Genomic DNA, 17,834 nt, shown 5'->3' with positions numbered 1-17,834 from the left:
GAGGGGGGAGGGATTGCACTGGGAGTTATACCTGATGTAAATGACGAGTTGATGGGTGCAGCACACCAAAATGGCATAAGTATACATATGTAACAAAGCTGCACATTATGCACATGTACCCTAGAACTCAAAGTATAATAATAATAAAAAAATAGAGAAAAAAAGATATTTCACACAAACTGGTATTAGAAATGCATTATGTATTTTTTAAAAGCAGAAATGAGAAAAGAATCTGAAAATTGTTAGTTGTTGGGTATAATCAGAAGTAAGAATATGCTTTCATATTTGATGATTCGATATGGCTTTGACACAATTGTATCTGACAGTGTTTAAGTCTCGTAGTCAGGCAACTGGAGTCTGAACGACCTTTCAAAGAAAGTCTGCATTTGAACTCTGATTTTAAAGGGGTAGTAATGTTCTCTCTTACTATCGAAAGTATAATATTGTGGAAAACAGAAAGCATATATGTTTGCATCTTAATAGATAGCATACTTCCTTCTGGCATTTTAAATTGTCTGATTTTGGCAGAATCTTCTCCTGGTCATCAGGACCATGTCTGCATTCATCCCCAGTCTTTGACTGAGACAGCTCCTGGAGATCAGCTTTCAGGTCAGGCACTTAAAAATACAAAGGCTATCAATTGAAGAAGGCAAACAAGAAAGATAATGATAATATTCTTTTCCTCAGTGTTATGAAATAAAAGCCTGCAGACCAGTGTGGTAATAAATGTGATGTAAAGATGGCACACTTTTGTTTTCCTGTATTATGAATTCTTATCTTAAATGACAATCTGAGGAAAAATCAGACCACACTTATATTTCCTATACTTTACCATTGTGTATTATAAACAGTGAGTATCAGCTATCCAGGAAATCTGAAGACTACCCAATGGATAGCATTTTAATCATAACGTAAATGTAATTTTCTGAAAGATTAGATAAATGTATTGATAAGCCTATGACAAATCTTACAGTCCTGACACTCATCACCTGTTGAGGTAACTTGAACATTTTTGGTTAAAATTAAACAAACTTAGGTCCAAAGGCCCTATATGTAACTTTCCATAAATGAATCGCATTCAGAAAAAAAGTACCAAATATAACAGCAAAATCACTGTCTTCCACAAGAGTACAGGAACTTGAGTGAAAAAAAAATTAATGGGTATTGTTGACAGTCATATTCTGGAACCCCCTTGACAGTGAATTGCTAAAATAATCCATGACCCAAGTTCTGTCAGTGTTTAACTTCAGAATGCTATCTGTTGAGGAAATAATTTCTGTTTCATGATAATCTTATCGTACTTTGAGTTTTCTAATTATAAAAGTTTAAACAACTATTAAAAAGTCTCTTAAAAATATACTAATACAGCTACCTGTATGCCAATGTCCTGAACTATCCAGCTTTTACCAAACATACTGTCAAAAATGCAGAGCAAAGGAAACAGTGGCTGTCATTCATTGAGGTCTTTTCTGGAGTTGCTATCCTGCTTCACGGAACTGTGTTTTGTCCTGAACCAATACTGAAGTACCTTGCAGTACAGACACATTCAAGCATGAACATTTTAAGCAAAATTATTCATGTTTTCTAACACAGATGGTAGGAAGAACACAAACCTTGGAATGAAACATGAATTCCTTCTCCATGAGTCAAGTGTTCTTGGTAAGCCCCCATTTCAGAGCCTCAGTTTTCTTATTTATAAAATGGGACTAATATCCTTATGCAAATGGACTTTATTCAGGGTGTTACAAGGTAGGGTGACTTGGCATTCTACATGCTATTAAAGGGTGCATACAATACTGTGGACACCACAGCTGAGAAGATCAGACAACATTCTAAGAAGATCAAACTAGTGAAATTTTGTACACCGCATTAAACAGTTTCATCTGATTTAGCAAGGACTGTATTTTCAAGCATGCAAAATAAACCTGGAAGAAAAAGAGAAGATTCATTGTATCCAGGGACTGCATGAAGCTGCAAACTATACTCTTCACTTTTCCAGACAACTTTCAGCAAGTGTTTGAGATCCTTTCCTAATGTTTTCTTTCCTCCTGTTACTGGTTTATGGCAAAATGCATGACGCACATATAGGCCTCTTCTGCCCACCGCCCCCCCGCCCACCATAGATAATAGTCCTTCCCTTCCCAGCACCTTGACTATCAGTTGCACCCCTGATCTTCTCTCTCCTGACCAGGTGTAGGATCCCGACTTTCAGTTGGTGGTTCCTCTTGCTGAGGTTTCTCATCACTGGGCTCCTGGAACCAGAGGTGTGTGTGTGCAGATAAAAAGTTTTGTTATCAATACATTTCAAGAATATAAATATACAGAATACATAGATATTTCTGATCATGAGTCTAAAGACATTTCTCCAACACTCTTCCACATACTTATACTTCATAAAGTTACTCTTCCCACAGAGAGGTTACTCTAAGACTGTTACCCTCAAGGGCCTTGGAAGCTGTTTTAATCTATGTTGGGATGAATGTGTGTAATCTTTTGCAAATAAGCATGAGAAGGAAATCATGGGAAAAAAATCTGGGGAACACACGATCATCCATCCAGACAACAAAAGAACTTAATTCTCTTGGATTAGTCTTTCCTTCATGAGATGCCATGATCATTTTATAGCATGGGAGACCTTTATCGGTGAATCTATACTGGTTCAACAACAATTACAAAACATATTTTTGTAACAACAAGTTACAAAAATAACTTTTTGCTAATAGAAAACATCAAAGATTAAGACACTCACCGGCAGAGGCCCAATCAGCTCAGGAGGTGGTACACTTCTCCTTGGTCTAGGCCTATATGTTCATCTTCCTCACCAAATCAAATTTGACACTGCAAACAGAATACTCTGAATTGGTAAATGCACTTGAAAGGGCAGCTGTATTTGACCACTTCCATGACCAAATGTTAACTTGTCATTTTTTAAAAGTTTATAAATACTTTCAATCTAAGTCTCAGGGTAAGTGTAAGTGTGTGCCTTCCGAATGCTTGCAAAGCCACTTAAGTTGGTCAAGCTAGATGAGCAATGCCTTATAGCTTCTGGCAAAAGACACAGGATATTTCCGATGAGGTTTGGTTTCACAACCGAACTCTCCTCCATGGAGGCATTTACGAAAATACAGCCAGAGAATTAAAACTACAGTGAACACGGCTTTTGTCATACACCCATTTGCTAGGCCCGTTGCCCCCCTAAAATCAAGTTTTGTTGGAATGCGGAGCCCCGCCCATTCAAATCTCCACAGTGGAGTTGAGAAGTTGCCACACAGCACTGGGCCCTCTTCACTGTACACCTCTGCCAGGCACTCTGCAGACTTCAAGGCCACAGTCACCAACCTGCAGCGCTCCCAGTTCCCTTCCTTAATGCCCACCCCTCTCCTTCTTGGGTCGCCATGGAGGAGTCTGGAATCTGTCCTCTGTCGAGGGTTTCAGAGACTCAGATACCTGCCTCAGCATCCCCAGCACTCACCCCATCTTCATCTGACCCCTATCAACTACTCAGCCCACCTTTTTCCTTCGTTCTGACCCCACCACAACAAGGCCCACATTGGTGCCACCTCTCGAGGAGAAAGACGAGCACCTTGAGACCCTTTGGCCTCTGAGGCCACGTACCACCCTGCCCCACACTCCAGACGGCCGCTGGCTCCTCCTCACTCTCATTCACACTTCAAGCCCTGGGAGGACTGGCCTGCGGACCTACCGGCTGCGTCTCAGGAGAACAGAAAAAGTCCTGACAGCAGGAATGCGACCCTCACACCTTCACAGCTCCCTGGCATTCACCACATGGGCAAAGGGGCCTACGGGAAGATGCCCAGTGAACATGCGCAGTGAGGTCAGTGCCTGCCCAGTGGGCTGTGGCGCCCCTCCTCGCCCCACCCCGTCTCGCACTGCGCAGTCCTCTGCCCTCTCCCAGGTTCCCACTGAAGACTTCGGAATGTGTCTTCTGTGGGCGGTTTCATATGCCTCTGGGACTCAAATACCACAAATAGTTTCCCCCTTCAAAACTCACTCCATGTTCTCTAGGTCCTCCTCCCCTCTATGGCCCTCCTTCCTCCCCTGTCTGGGATCCCCACGACAGAAACGCCATGGCTGCATCTCGCCGCCTGTTAGGAGGACGGGAACCTCAAGGCCCTTCCCGGTCAGAGGCCATAGACCGCACCCGCGGGCTCCTCCTCACACTCTCACACGTCAAATCTGGGAAGACTGATCTGCGGACCTACTGCCTGACTCCTAGCCAACAGCATAGAAGGAAGTCACGATGTCTCCTTGCGCAGCTCTGCAGGGACAGAAGGCAGACAGCAAGGCACATGGACAAGAGACTTGGGCAGCAAGGTGCGTACACACTGAGTCAGGCACATGCAAGGCCAGCTGGGGTTTTCCCTCTCTCCCTCGGCCCGCATCCCTAAAGTGTTTGTAGTAGAAGGAAAGGGACTAAGAGGCTTTGTTCTCTCTCTTGCCCTACCGTTCTCATGCATCCAGAAACACTGGGAACACATAGGTGACAGTCCCATGTCACCATTAGTGGAGGATGTGGTTCAGAAAGACCTTTTGTGACAGAAATAAATTACTTTAATATCTATGTTTATACATGCTTTTTTTTCATTTATATATGCATGGGTGCCTGCCATGTTGCAGGAAATATCTGGGATGCTGGAAATGTGAAGACCAACGAACCACACGTGGTGTGTACCATGGAGGCTACCACACTGTGGTGGGGAAGACAGACAGTTAAACAGAAGAGCAGTTGAGCTGCAATGGAGAAACACGGGGAATAGACCCAGGGGAGTAAAGAACAATGAATGTAGTAGCCAAGAAGCAGGATGAAACAACACAGTTTCTCAAGAAGATAATATTTCTCCATTGCCTTTGCACCTCTTTTGAAAATGAGTTTATCATGTCTGTGTACCTATTTCTGGACTCCATTCTGGTTTGTTGATTTTTCCCCAGTACCACGTTCTCTGGGTTACTATAGAATTAACATGACTCTTGATATTAGGTAGTATGAGTTCCCCAAAGTTATAGTTCAGAATCGCTTTGGTTGTTCTGGTTCATTTTCCTTTCTATATAATTTTGAAAAATGACTCCAATGAAGTGGATTGTATAAATTCATGCAGTTTCCCTTTGAAGGGCAGCAGATCAATGTGTTAGTGGCTACAGGAGGACATGGGGGAAGAAGGTGAGTTCTCCCTTAGCTTGGGGAATTATCTCATTTAGAGGGAGCAGGTGGTAGTTCAGGAGAGAGGAATGATCACTGCAGGAGCAAAACCCCTGAGAAGGTGAGAGGCATGGGATCCTGAGCTGAGGTGAGGGACTGGCATCAGTTAGGAGCATTGTATGCAGAAGGGCGATGGAGAACGCCACGGCAAGCATGGGCAGACTGGGTTTGGGAAGCTCTAAGAGTTCCCAGCAGATCGCTTCTCTCCTCTGAATGCATCATTATGGGAGGTCATTCAAATGGAAGAGAGTTTGTAGCATTGTGTGGGTGTTTATATAACTATAGAGAAAGTTTCTGTCATCTCAGAGAATACATCCATCATCATTAACAGAATATTCCTAGAAATATGAATGTTGAAGGTGCTTCTGGTGAGCTCTCAGTCAGGAATGGGGAACACGTTATTGGAAACGTGGACACACAATCCTTGTAAGAAAGTGGCAGAGAATTTGGCTAGATTGCATTCTCTTAGATGCAGAGTAGAACTTGTAAGTGACGAAATTGCATAAGTAGCTAAGAACATTTCTAAGCAAAGTATTGAAGTTGTGGCCTGGTTTCTCCTCGCTGCTGGTTGCAAAATGCAAGGGAGGAGAAATAAATCAACGACAGAACTGCTGAGCAAAAAGGAATCAGTCCTTGATTATTTAGAAGACTCTCAGCCTATCCAGATAGCAAGCTCTGGAAATAGGGCCAAGGGTGTAGTGGGACAATTGATTGCTAAAGAAATGAGGTATGTGAGTCATGGATCCAGTCAACCATCTCAGCAGAATGCAGGGAAGGAGATGCATTTATCCAGGAAAGATCTATGGAGGACCCAGGGACTGTTGGCATGGACGCCATGAATTGCATCAGAGGCCAGCATGTTTTGGGGATTTTATACCAAAAGAAGCACAGCCAGCCTGGAATGAAAGGAACAGAAATGGGACAAAATAAAGGAAGAGTGACTTTGAGGCTAGAGCTACAGATGCAGAGGCTGGCAAGCTGCCACTGCCTCTGTAGGCCCAGAGAGCAGCGACCTGGGGGACAGGAATCCAGACACTTCCTCCTGAGCTCCAGATGGCAGAGCCACCTCCTTGATTTCAGGGAACAGGGCTTCTACCCAGGGTCGAGGGAGTAGGGCTAACACTCAGGTCCAAGAGGGCAAAACTGCCACCACAGTAGGCCCAGAGGACACAGCATCAAGCCAAAGAGGACCATTCTGAAGCCTTAAAATCTCATGGAATTTGCCCTGCTGGGTTTCAGACTTGCTTGTTCCCCATGACTGCTTTTCTTCTTCCATCTTCTCCATTTTGGAATGGGAATGTTTCTCCTATGCCTGCACCTTCAGGCTGCTTGAAAGCAGATAACGTCTTGTCTGGTTTCACAAGTTCACAGGTGGAAAAAATTTTGTCCCAGGATACAACATACTCTGAATCTCACCCTTTCCTGATTTTGATTATATTTGAATGATATTTGGGATTTAAAGTTGATGCTAGAAAGAATTTTGAGGATGTTGAGATGAAGTGAATGCATTTTAGATGTGAGAGGACATGAATTTTGAGGTGCCAGATGGTGGATTTTTACGTGTTAAATCATGCCCCCTTCAGAAATTTATTCAGGCATAAATCATAGATACTGTACTGTTCCAGACCACCACAATAAACAAGTCACACACATATTTTTTGGTTTCCTAGTGCATATAAACGTGATGTTTATTGTATGTTCTCACTCATAAGTGGGAACTAAGCTATGTGGATGCAAAGGCATAAGAATGATACAATTGACTTTGAGGACTCAGGGGAAAGGGTGGGATGGGGGTGAGGGATAAAGGACTACAAATTGGGTTCAGTGTATACTGCTCGGGTGATGGGTGCACCAAAATCTCACAAATCAGCACTAGAGACCTTACTCGTATAACAAAATACCACCTGTTTCCCAAAAACCTATTGAAATAAAATATTTTAAAAATAATAAAATAAAATAAAAGTGATGTTTACACTACACTACAATCTGTTAACTGTGCAATAGTATTATGTCAAAAAAAGTACAATGTATCAAGCTTTTTGTGTATGTTTTCTACCTTAATTGGAAAATACTGTATTGCTAAAACATACTAAAGATCACCTGAGCCTTCAGTGAGTTTTAACTTTTGGACGGTAGGGGGTGTTGTCTGGATGTACATGGCTGCTGACCGACTAGGGTGCTGGTTTTTGAAAGTCGGGTGGCAGTGGCAATTTATTTTCTTTTTTATTTACTTTTTAACAAGCCAATACTACATGGAGGGCTATGGCAATTTCTTAAAATAAGACAACAATGAAATTTCCTCCACTGATGGACCCTTCCTTTCAAGAAAGATTTCTTCACAACAGGCAATGCTGCTTGATAGCATTTTACCTACAGTAGAACTCCTTTATAAATTACAGTCAGATCTCTCAAATCCTGCCATTACCTAATCAACTCATCCTTTGCTGTCATTTCCACAGTGTTCAAAGCATCTTCACCGTGAGTAGATTTCACCACAAGAAACTGCTCTCTTCATTCATCCATAAGAAGCAACTCCTCACAGGTTAAAGTTTTATCATGAGATGGCAGCAGTTGAGTCACCTCTTCATGCTCCACCCTTGTTCTCTTTCTGTTTCCACCATGTTGGCAGGTACTTCATCCACTGGAGCCGTGAACCCCTCACAACCATCCATGAGGGAATACACGCTCTGCTGTCGTTATGTGGGGTGTTCTCTATGTATCACTTAGATCCAATTAGGCCATGGTGCCATTCAGTTCATCTATATATGTTGCTGACTTTTTTCCATTGGTTCTGTCTGATTTGATTATGTATTTTAGAGCTTTGTAGTTGAGTTCTGTGCAAAAAAAGAGGTAATATAGCAGGTCTGAAACTACTATCCTTAGAAAGGCCAGCTTGCAAGACTGGCCCTTGCCTGGCATCTGTGAACTTGATTTCAGGAGGTTTCCCACCATTCTCCATCTGATAAGAGTGGTTTACTCTTCCAAAACTGTTTGTTCAAGCAATGTGTTTTATGCTGAACATCAGCCTCCCTTCTAGGAATCTGAAATGTTATTGCCTGCTAGGCAGAGAGTGCCTATGTGACCAGTCCCCAGTAAAAACCTGGGGCACTCAGTTTCTAATGAGCTTCCCTGTAAAATGTAGATAACATTTTACACATGTTATCATGGTTCATTGCTGGAGAGACAAATTGTGTGACTCCATTGGGAAGGGACTCTTGGCAGCTTTTGCTGGTTTCCACCAGACTTTGCCCAGTGGTCTTTCCCCATTACTGATTTAGCTCAGTATTCTTTTGCTGTAATAAGTCTTAATCATGAGCACACCTATACATTGGGTTCTCATAGGCAATCACTGGAAGTGAGGGTGGTCTTGGGGATCCCTGACACACTGGCAGCAACAGTGTGATTCACCAGCAAGACCCTGACTCACTAAAATATGATGAAAGCCTTCTTTGAATAAAGAATGAAGAAGCAGACATGATGAAGCTGTACTGGGAGACTATGGATTTGCCCCTAATAGGAAGCAGCAGCCAAGCTGTTGTCTGTTGTGAAAAATACATGTACTCACAGCATTTCACAGTAATCCCTCCAACGGCAAGAGAGTTGGCCCACTGGATCCCTGAGCCGCTGTTCTATGCTGAATAATGCGGTGGCGGGGGTGGGGGTGGGCAGCGGGGGGAAGGTGCAGCCAGGTGCTGCCTTTGGCTTTTGTTTTCTCCTTCAGGCAGGAGGAGAAAGTACTCAAATGTTGCCAAGCTGAGTTTTGAGTAGGCAAAAATCCTGAAAGTTTGATTGCTCTTTCCTCCAAGTGGGAGAGAAAACATCGGTTTTCTGGGCTGGAGTAAAGACTTAGATAAACGAAAAAATTGGAGGGGGCAAACAGGCCAGGTGCAGTGGCTCACACCTACAATTCCAGCAAATTGGGAGTCTGAGGCAGGACAATCACTTGAAGCCAGGAGTTTGATACCAGCCTGGACAACATAGTGAGACCTCACATCTGCAAAATTTTAAAAATTAGCTGAGCATGGTAGCACTCATATGTAGTCCCAGCTACTCAGGAGGCTGAGGTGGAAGGATCACTGAACCGCAGAAGGTTGAGGCTGCAATGAGCTGTTATCATGCCACTACCCTCCAATCTGAGCGAGGCAGCAAAGCTCTGTCTCAAAAAAATAAATTCATTGGTGATGTAATAAAAGATCAATGATACTAATATTTTCTGAGCTAAATGATGAGAAGATGGTATCAATTTACTCAGATCCAGAGTCAGAGGAAATGGACAATGGGGAAATAGAGTGGAGTGTGGAGGGGAGGTGAAGGTGTGCAGGGCAGGGAGAGAGGTCTGGGGCAGACAGGGGCAAGGAATAATGGGGAAGAGCAGAAAGCAGAAGTTCAGAGATGTGAGAATAGAAGCTCACACTTCTGGATACTTACTCTAAGCCATATGTTTTAGTGTTTCTCACTCTCTCTCTCCCCCCCCATTTATTTATTTATATATATATATATATATACACACACACACACACACACACACTCTCACACACTATATTTTAAATTATATATATATGTGTGTGTGTGTGTATATATATATATATCAGTCACTTAGTGCTCACGGCAACACTGTCAGATGTGTGTTACTAATGTTATCATCTCTTATTATAGAACAGGAAACTGAGACACATTAAGAGACTAAGGAACTTGCCCAAAGTCACCTTGCCAGCGAGGGCAGAGTCAGATTGGTACCCAGGCTGGTGAGGGGTATACAGACACATGCAATCCTACCCTGACACTCTAAAATGTGCCGCAGTGTGGAATGGTCCTCCAGATCACAAGACAGGTGAAAGTGTCCAGCAGTATTTGTGAGATGACATTATCTGTGTGTGGATTGAACATGAGATCTCTTGAGTGTATTCAATAATACAGGGTGATGAGTCAATACCAGGAAAGCACAAATGCAATCTCTGGTCCATATTAAGCTTTCTGTGTTTGCTACCATGGATTTTAGCAGCAACATCCCTGTCACTGTCATTATGGGAAATAGCTTTGGTATATTAAACAAAACAACAGATGCAGTTTATTATTATTATTATATTTTAAGTTCTGGGATACATGTGCAGAATGTGCAGTTTTGTCACATACACGTGCCATGGTGGTTTGCTGCACCTATCAGCCCATCACCTACATTAGGTATTTCTCCTAATGCTATCCCTCCCCTAGCCCCCCACCCCCCGACAGGCCCCAGTGTCTGATGTTCCTCTTCCTGTGTCCAGGTGTTCTCTTTGTTCAACTCCCACATATAAGTGAGAACATGCAGTGTTTTATTTTCTGTTCCTGAGTTAGTTTGCTGAGAATGATGGTCTCCAGCTTCATCCATGTCCCTGCAAAGGACATGAACTCATCTTTTTTTATGGATGCATAGTATTCCATGGTGTATATGTGCCCCCTTGTCTTTATCCAGTCTATCATTGATGGACATTTGGGTTGGTTCCAAGTCTTTGCCATTGTGAACAGTGCTGCAATAAACATACATGTGCATGTGTCTTTATAGTAGAATGATTTATAACCCTTTGAGTATATACCCAATAATGGGATTGTTGGCTCAAATGGCATTCCTGATTCTAGATCCTTGAGGAATCACCATACTGTCTTCCACAATGGTTGAAATAATTTACACTCCCTCAAACAGTGTAAAAGTGTTCCTGTTTCTCCACATCCTCTCCAGAACCTGTTGTTTCCTGAGTTTTTAACGATCACCATTCTAAATGGCATGAGATGGTATCTCATTGTGGTTTTGATTTGCATTTCTCTAATGACCAATGATCATGAGCGTTTTTATGTATCTGTTGACTGCATAAATGTCTTCTTTTGAGAAGTGTCTGTTTATGTCTTTTGCCCACATTTTGATGGGGTTGTTTGTCTTTTTCTTATAAATTTGTTTAAGTTCTTTGTAGATTCTGGATGTTAGTCCTTTGTCAGATGGATGGATTGTAAAAATTTTCTCCCATTCTGTAGGTTGCCTGTTCACTCTGATGATGGTTTCTTTTGCTGTGCAGAAGCTCTTTAGTTTAATTAGATCCCATTTGTCAATTTTGGCTTTTGTTGCCATTGCTTTTGGTGTTTTATTCATGAAGTCTTTGCCCATACCTATGTCCGGAATGGTATTACCTAGGTCTTATTCTAGGGTTTTTATGATTTTAGGTCTTATATTTAAGTCTTTAATCCATCCTGAATTAATTTTTGTGTAAGGTTCAAGGAAGGGATCCAGTTTCAGTTTTCTGCATATGGCTAGCCAGTTTTATCAACACCATTTGTTAAATAGGGAATCCTATCTCCACTGCTTGTTTTTGTCAGGTGTGTCAAAGATCAGATGGTTGTAGACGTGTGACGTTATTTCTGAGGCCTCTGTTCTGTTCCATTGGTCTATACAGCTCTTTTGGTACCAGTACCATGCTATTTTGGTTACTGTATCCTTGTGGTATAGTTTGAAGTCAGATAGTGTGATGCCTCCAGCTTTGTTCTTTTTGCTTGGGATTGTCTTGGCTATATGGGCTCATTTTTGGTCCCATATGAAATTTAAAGTAGTTTTTTCTAATTCTGTGAAGAAAGTCAATGGTAACTTGATGGGGATAACATTGAATCTATACATTACTTTGGGCAGTATGGCCATTTTCACCATATTGATTCTTCCTATCCATGAGCATGGAATGTTTTTCCATTTGTTTGTATCCTCTCTTATTTTCTTGAGCAGCGGTTTGTAGTTCTCCTTGAAGAGGTCCTTCACATCCCATGTAACTTGTATTCCTGGGTATTTTATTCTCTTTGTAGCCATGAGAATGGGAGTTCACTTATTATTTGGCTCTCTGTTTGCCTATTATTAGTGCATAGGAATGTTTGTGATTTTTGCACATTGATTTTGTATCCTGAGATTTTACCGAAGTTGCTTATCAGCTTAAGGAGATTTTGGGCTGAGACCATAGGGTATTCTAAATATATAATCATGTCATCTGCAAACAGAGAAAATTTGACTTCCTCTCTTTTTATTTGAATACCCTTTATTTCTTTCTATTGCCTGATCGCCCTGGCCAGAACTTCCAATATTATGTTGAATAGGAATGGTGAGAGAGAGCATTTTTGTCTTGTGCCAGAATAAAACCGATTTCTTTGAGAAATTGCCAAGCTACTTTACACAATGGCTGAACTAATTTATATTCCCACTGGCAGTGTATAAGCAAGCATTCCCTTTTCTCTGCAACCTTGTTAGCATCTGTTATTTTTTGACTTTTATTATAGCTATTCTGACTGGTGTGAGATGGTATCTTAATGTGATTTTTCATTTGCACTTCTCTAAATGATTAGTGATGTGCATTTTTTCATGTTTGTTGGCTGTATGAATGTCTTCCTTTGAAAAGTGTCTATTCAGATCCTTTGCCCACTTTTAATGGGGTTGTTTGTTTTTCACTTGTAAATTTGTTTAAGTTCCTTATAGATTCTGGATAGTACACCTTTGTCAGGTGCGTCGTTTGCAAATATTTTCTCCCATTCTTTAAGTTGTCTGCTTCTTGATTATTTCTTTTATTGTGCAGAAGCTCTTTAGTGCAATTAGGTTCCACTTGTCAACTTGTGTTTTTGTTGAAATTGCTTTTGGAATCTTCGTCATTCAATAAAGTTTCATGATACAAAATCAGTGTACAAAAATTAGTAGCATTTCTATACACCAATAACGTCCAAGCTGAAAGCCAAATCGAAATGCAATTCCATTCACAATAACCACAAAAAATCATAGGAATACAGCTAATCAGGGAGGTGAAATATCTCTAAAACAAAAATTACAAAACACAGCTGAAGGAAATCAGAAATGACATAAACGAATGGAAAAACATTCCGTGTTCACCGGTAGGAGTATCGGTATTGTTAAAATGACCATAATACCCAAAGCAATTTACAGATTCAATGCAATCCTATCAAACTACCAATTACATGTTTTACAGAATTAGAACAAAGTATTCTAAAATTCATATGGAACCAAAACAGAGGTGGAATAGCCAAAGCAATTCTAAGCAAAAAGAACAAAGCTGGAGGTATCACACTATCTGAATTCAAACTATACTACAAGGATACAGTAACCAGAACAGCATGGTACTGGTACAAAAACAGACACATGGACCAATAAAACAAGTTATAGAGCCCAGAAATAAAGTCACACACCTACAACCATCTAATCTTCAACAAAGCTGACAATGACAAGCAATGAGGAAAGGACTCCTTATTCAATAAATGATGTTGGGATAACGGGCTAGCCATATGCCAAAGATTGAAACTGGACCCCTCCTTGGCACCATATGCAAAAGTCAACACAAGGTGGACTAAAGACTTAAATATGAAACCTAAAACTATGAAAATCCTAGAAGAAAACCTAGGAAATGTCATTCTTGATATAGGCCCTGGCAAAGATTTCATGACAAAGTTTGGATTTCTTTTTCAGACAGTTTGCTATTTCATTGTAGACACAATACTAATTTTTGTACATTGATGTTGTATCTTGCAGCTTTTCTAAATATACTGATTAAGTCTAATAGTTTTTTGGTGGAGTCTTTATGGTGTTCTATGTATATGATAGTATTATCTACAAACAGGAATTATTGGACTTCCTCCATTGTAATTTAAATGCCTTGTATTTCCTTTTCTTACCTAAATGCTCTGACTAGAACATACAGTACTATGTTGAATCAAGTGATGAAAATGGGTATCCTTGTCTTGTTCCATATCTCAGAGAAAAAGGTTTCAATTTTTTTCCCATTCAGTATGGTGTTATCTGTAAATTGGTCATTTATGGCCTTTATGGTATTGATGTATGTTTCTACTGTACCTAGTTTTTTTAGGGTTTTTATTATAAAGATATGTTGAACTTTAATGCTTTTTCAGCATCTTGAAATGATGTCATCATTTTTGTCCTTCTGTTAATGTGATATATCAGATTTATTGATTTTCTTTTTTTAATATACTTTAAGTTCTGAGTTACATGTGCAGAACGTGCAGTTTTGTTGCAATGTTATACATGTGCCATGGTGGTCTGCTGCACCCATCATCCCGTCACCTACATTAGGTATATCTCCTAATGTCATCCCTCCCCTAGCCTCCCACCCCCATAGGCCCCAGTGTGTGATGTTCCCCTCCCTGTGTCCATGTGTTCTTACTGTTCAGCTCCCACTTATGAGTGAGAACATGTGGTGTTTTGTTTTCTGATCTTGTGATAGTTTGCTGAGAATGATGGTTTCCAGCTTCATCCATGTCCCTGCAAAGGACATGAACTCATCCTTTCTTATGGCTGCATAGTATTCCATGGTGTATATATGCCACAATTTCTTTATCCAGTCTATCATCAATGGGCATTTGGGTTGGTTCCAACTCTTTGCTATTGTAAATAGTGCCAAAATAAACATACATATACAAGTGTTTTTATCATAGAATGATTTCTAATCCTTTGGGTATATGCCCAGTAATGGGATTGCTGGGTCAAATGGTATTTCTAGTTCTAGATCCCTGAGGAATCGCCACATGGTCTTCCACAATGGTTGAACTAATTTACACTCTCACCAACACTGTAAAAGCAATCCTACTTTTCCACAACTTCTCCAGCATCTGTTGTTTCCTGACTTTTTAATGATTGCCATTCTAACGGGTTTGAGATGATATCTCATCATGGTTTTAATTTGAATTTCTCTAATGACCAGTGATGATGAGCATTTTTTTATATGTCTATTGCTTGAATAAATGTCTTCTTTTGAGAAGTGTCTGTTCATATTCTTTGCTCATTTTTTGATGGGGTTGTTTGTTTATTTTCTTGTAAATTTGTTTAAGTTCCTTGTAGATTCTGGCTATTAGCCCTTTGTCAGAAGGATAGATTGCAAACATTTTCTCCCATTCTGTAGGTTGCCTGTTCACTCTGATGATAGTTTATTTTGCTGTGCAGAAGCTCTTTAGTTAGATCCCATTAGTCTATTTTAGCTTTTGTTGCCATTGCTTTTGGTGTTTTAGACATGAAGTCGTTGCCCATCCCAGTGTCCTGAATGATATTGCCCAGGTTTTCTTCTGGAATTTTTATGGTTGTAGTTCTTATGTATAAGTCTTTGAACCATCTTGAGTTGATTTTACTAAGGTGTAAGGAAGGGGTCCAGTTTCAGCTTTCTGCATATGGCCAGCTGATTTTCACAACACCATTTATTAAATAGGGAATTCCGTCCCCATTGCTTGTGTGTGTCAGGTTTGTCAAAGATCAGGTGGTGGTAGATGTGTGGTGTTATTTTTGAGGCCTCTGTTTTGTTCTATTGGTCTACATATCTGTTTTGGTACCAGTACCATGCTGTTTTGGTTACTGTAGCCTTGTAGTAAAGTTTGAAGTCAGGTAGCATGATGCCTCCAGCTTTGTTCTTCTTGCCCTCAATTGTCTTGGCTATGCTGGCTCCTTTTTGCTTCCATATGAACTTTAAAGTGGTTTTTTCCAGTTCTGTGAAGAAAGTCATTGGTAGCTTGATGCGGATGACATTGAATACATAAATTACTTTGGGCCGGAAGGCCATTTTCACGATATTGATTCTTCCTATCTATGAGCATGGAATCTTTTTCCATTTGTTTGTGTGCTCTCTTATCTCCTTAAGCAGTGGTTTGTAGTTCTTAAAGAGGTCCTGCACATCCCTTGTAAGCTGGATTCCTGGGTATTTTATTCTCTTGATAGCAATTGTGAATGTGAGTTCACTCATGATTTGGCTCTCTGTTTGTCTGTTATTGGTGTATAGGAATGCCTGTGATTTTTGCACATTGATTTTGTATCCTGAGATTTTGCCAAAGTTGCTTATCAACTTAAGAAGGTTTTGGGCTAGGACAATGGGTTTTTCTAAATATACAATCATGTCATCTGCAAACAGGGACAATTTGACTTCCTCTCTTCCTATTTCAATATGCTTTATTGCTTTCTCTTGCCTGATTGCCCTGGCCAGAACTTCCAATACTATGTTGAATAGGAGTGGTGAGAGAGCGTATCCTTGTCTTGTGCTGGTTTTCAAAAGGAATGCTTCCAGTTTTTGCCTATTCAGTATGATATTGGCTGTGGGTTTGTCATAAATAACTTATTATTTTGAGATGCATTCCATCGATACGTAGTTTATTGAGAGTTTTTGGCATGAAAGGCTGTTGAATTTTGTCAAAAGTCTTTTCTGCATCTATTGAGATAATCATGCGGTTTTTTTCTTTGGTTATGTTTATGTGATGGATTACGTTTATTGATTTGCATATGTTGAACCAGCCTTGCAACCCAGAGATGAAGCCGACTTGATTGTGGTGGATAAGCTTTTTGATGTGCTGCTGGATTCGGTTTGCCAGTATTTTATTGGGGATTTTCTCATCAATGTTTATCACGGATATCAGACTAAAATTCTCCTCTTTCTTGTGCCTCTGCCGGGCTTTGGTATCAGGATGATGCTGGCCTCATAAAATGTGTTACAGAGGATTCCTTCTTTTTATATGTATTGGAACAGTTTCAGAAGGAATGGTACCAGCTCCTCTTTGTACCTCCGGTAGAATTTAGAGGTAATTCCGTCTGGTCCTGGACTTTTTTTGGTTGGCAGGCTATTAATTATTGCCTTAATTTTAGAACATATTATTAGTCTATTGAAGCATTCAACTGCTTCCTGATTTTGACTTGTGAGGGTCTATGTGTCCAGGAATTTATACTTTTCTTCAAGATTTTCTAGCTTATTTGTGTAGAGGTGTTTATAGCATTCTCTAATGGTAGTTTGCATTTCTGTGGAACGGTAATGATATCCCCTTTATCATTTGTATTGCATCTATTTGATTCTTCTCTCTTTTCTTCTTTATTAGTCTTGCTAGTGGTCTATCTATTTTGTTTATCATTTCAAAAAATCAGCTCCTGGATTCATTGATTTTTGAAGGGATTTTTGTGTCTCTGTTGCCTTCAGTTCTGCTATGATCTTAGTTATATCTTGTCTTCTGTTCGCTTTTGAATTTGTTTGCACTTGTTTCTCTAGTTCTTTCAACTGTGATGTAAGGGTGTCCATTTTAGATATCTCCTGCTTTCTCTTGTGGGCATTTAGTGCTAAAAATTTCCCTCTACACAATGCTTTAAATGTGTCCCAGAGATTCTGCTTCATTGTGTCTTTCTTCTCATTGGTTGCAAAGAACATCTTTATTTCTGCCTTCATTTCATAATATACCCAGTAGTCATTCAAGAACAGGTTGTTCAATTTCCATGAAGTTGTGTGGTTTTGAGTGAGTTTCTTAATCCTGAGTTCTAACTTGATTGCCCTGTAGTCTGACAGACAGTTTGTTGTGGTTTCTGTCAGTTTACATTTGCAGAGGAATGTATTTTTTTTTTATATATATACTTAAGTTCTAGGGTACATGTAAACAACGTGCAGGTTTGTTACATATGTATACATGTGCCATGTTGGTGTGCTGCACCCATTAACTCGTCATTCACATTAGGTATACCTCCTAATGGTATCCCTCCCCCCTCCCCCCTCACCACAAAACGCCCCAGTGTGTGATGTTCCCCTTCCTGTGTCCAAGTGATCTCATTGTTCAATTCCCACCTATGAGTGAGAACATG

General features: G+C 40.4%; 1 pseudogene; it reads right to left on the bottom strand.

Moving 5' to 3' along the window:
* Positions 1–492: 492 nt before the first annotated feature.
* LOC105539267 lies at positions 493–3,397 on the bottom strand (annotated as a pseudogene).
* Between the last annotated feature and the right edge of the window lie 14,437 nt (positions 3,398–17,834).

The sequence above is a fragment of the Mandrillus leucophaeus genome, unplaced genomic scaffold (assembly GCF_000951045.1).
Source record: "Mandrillus leucophaeus isolate KB7577 unplaced genomic scaffold, Mleu.le_1.0 Scaffold2012, whole genome shotgun sequence".
Taxonomy (NCBI): Eukaryota; Metazoa; Chordata; class Mammalia; order Primates; family Cercopithecidae; genus Mandrillus; species Mandrillus leucophaeus.
This window is presented reverse-complemented; position numbering and strand designations above follow the sequence as displayed.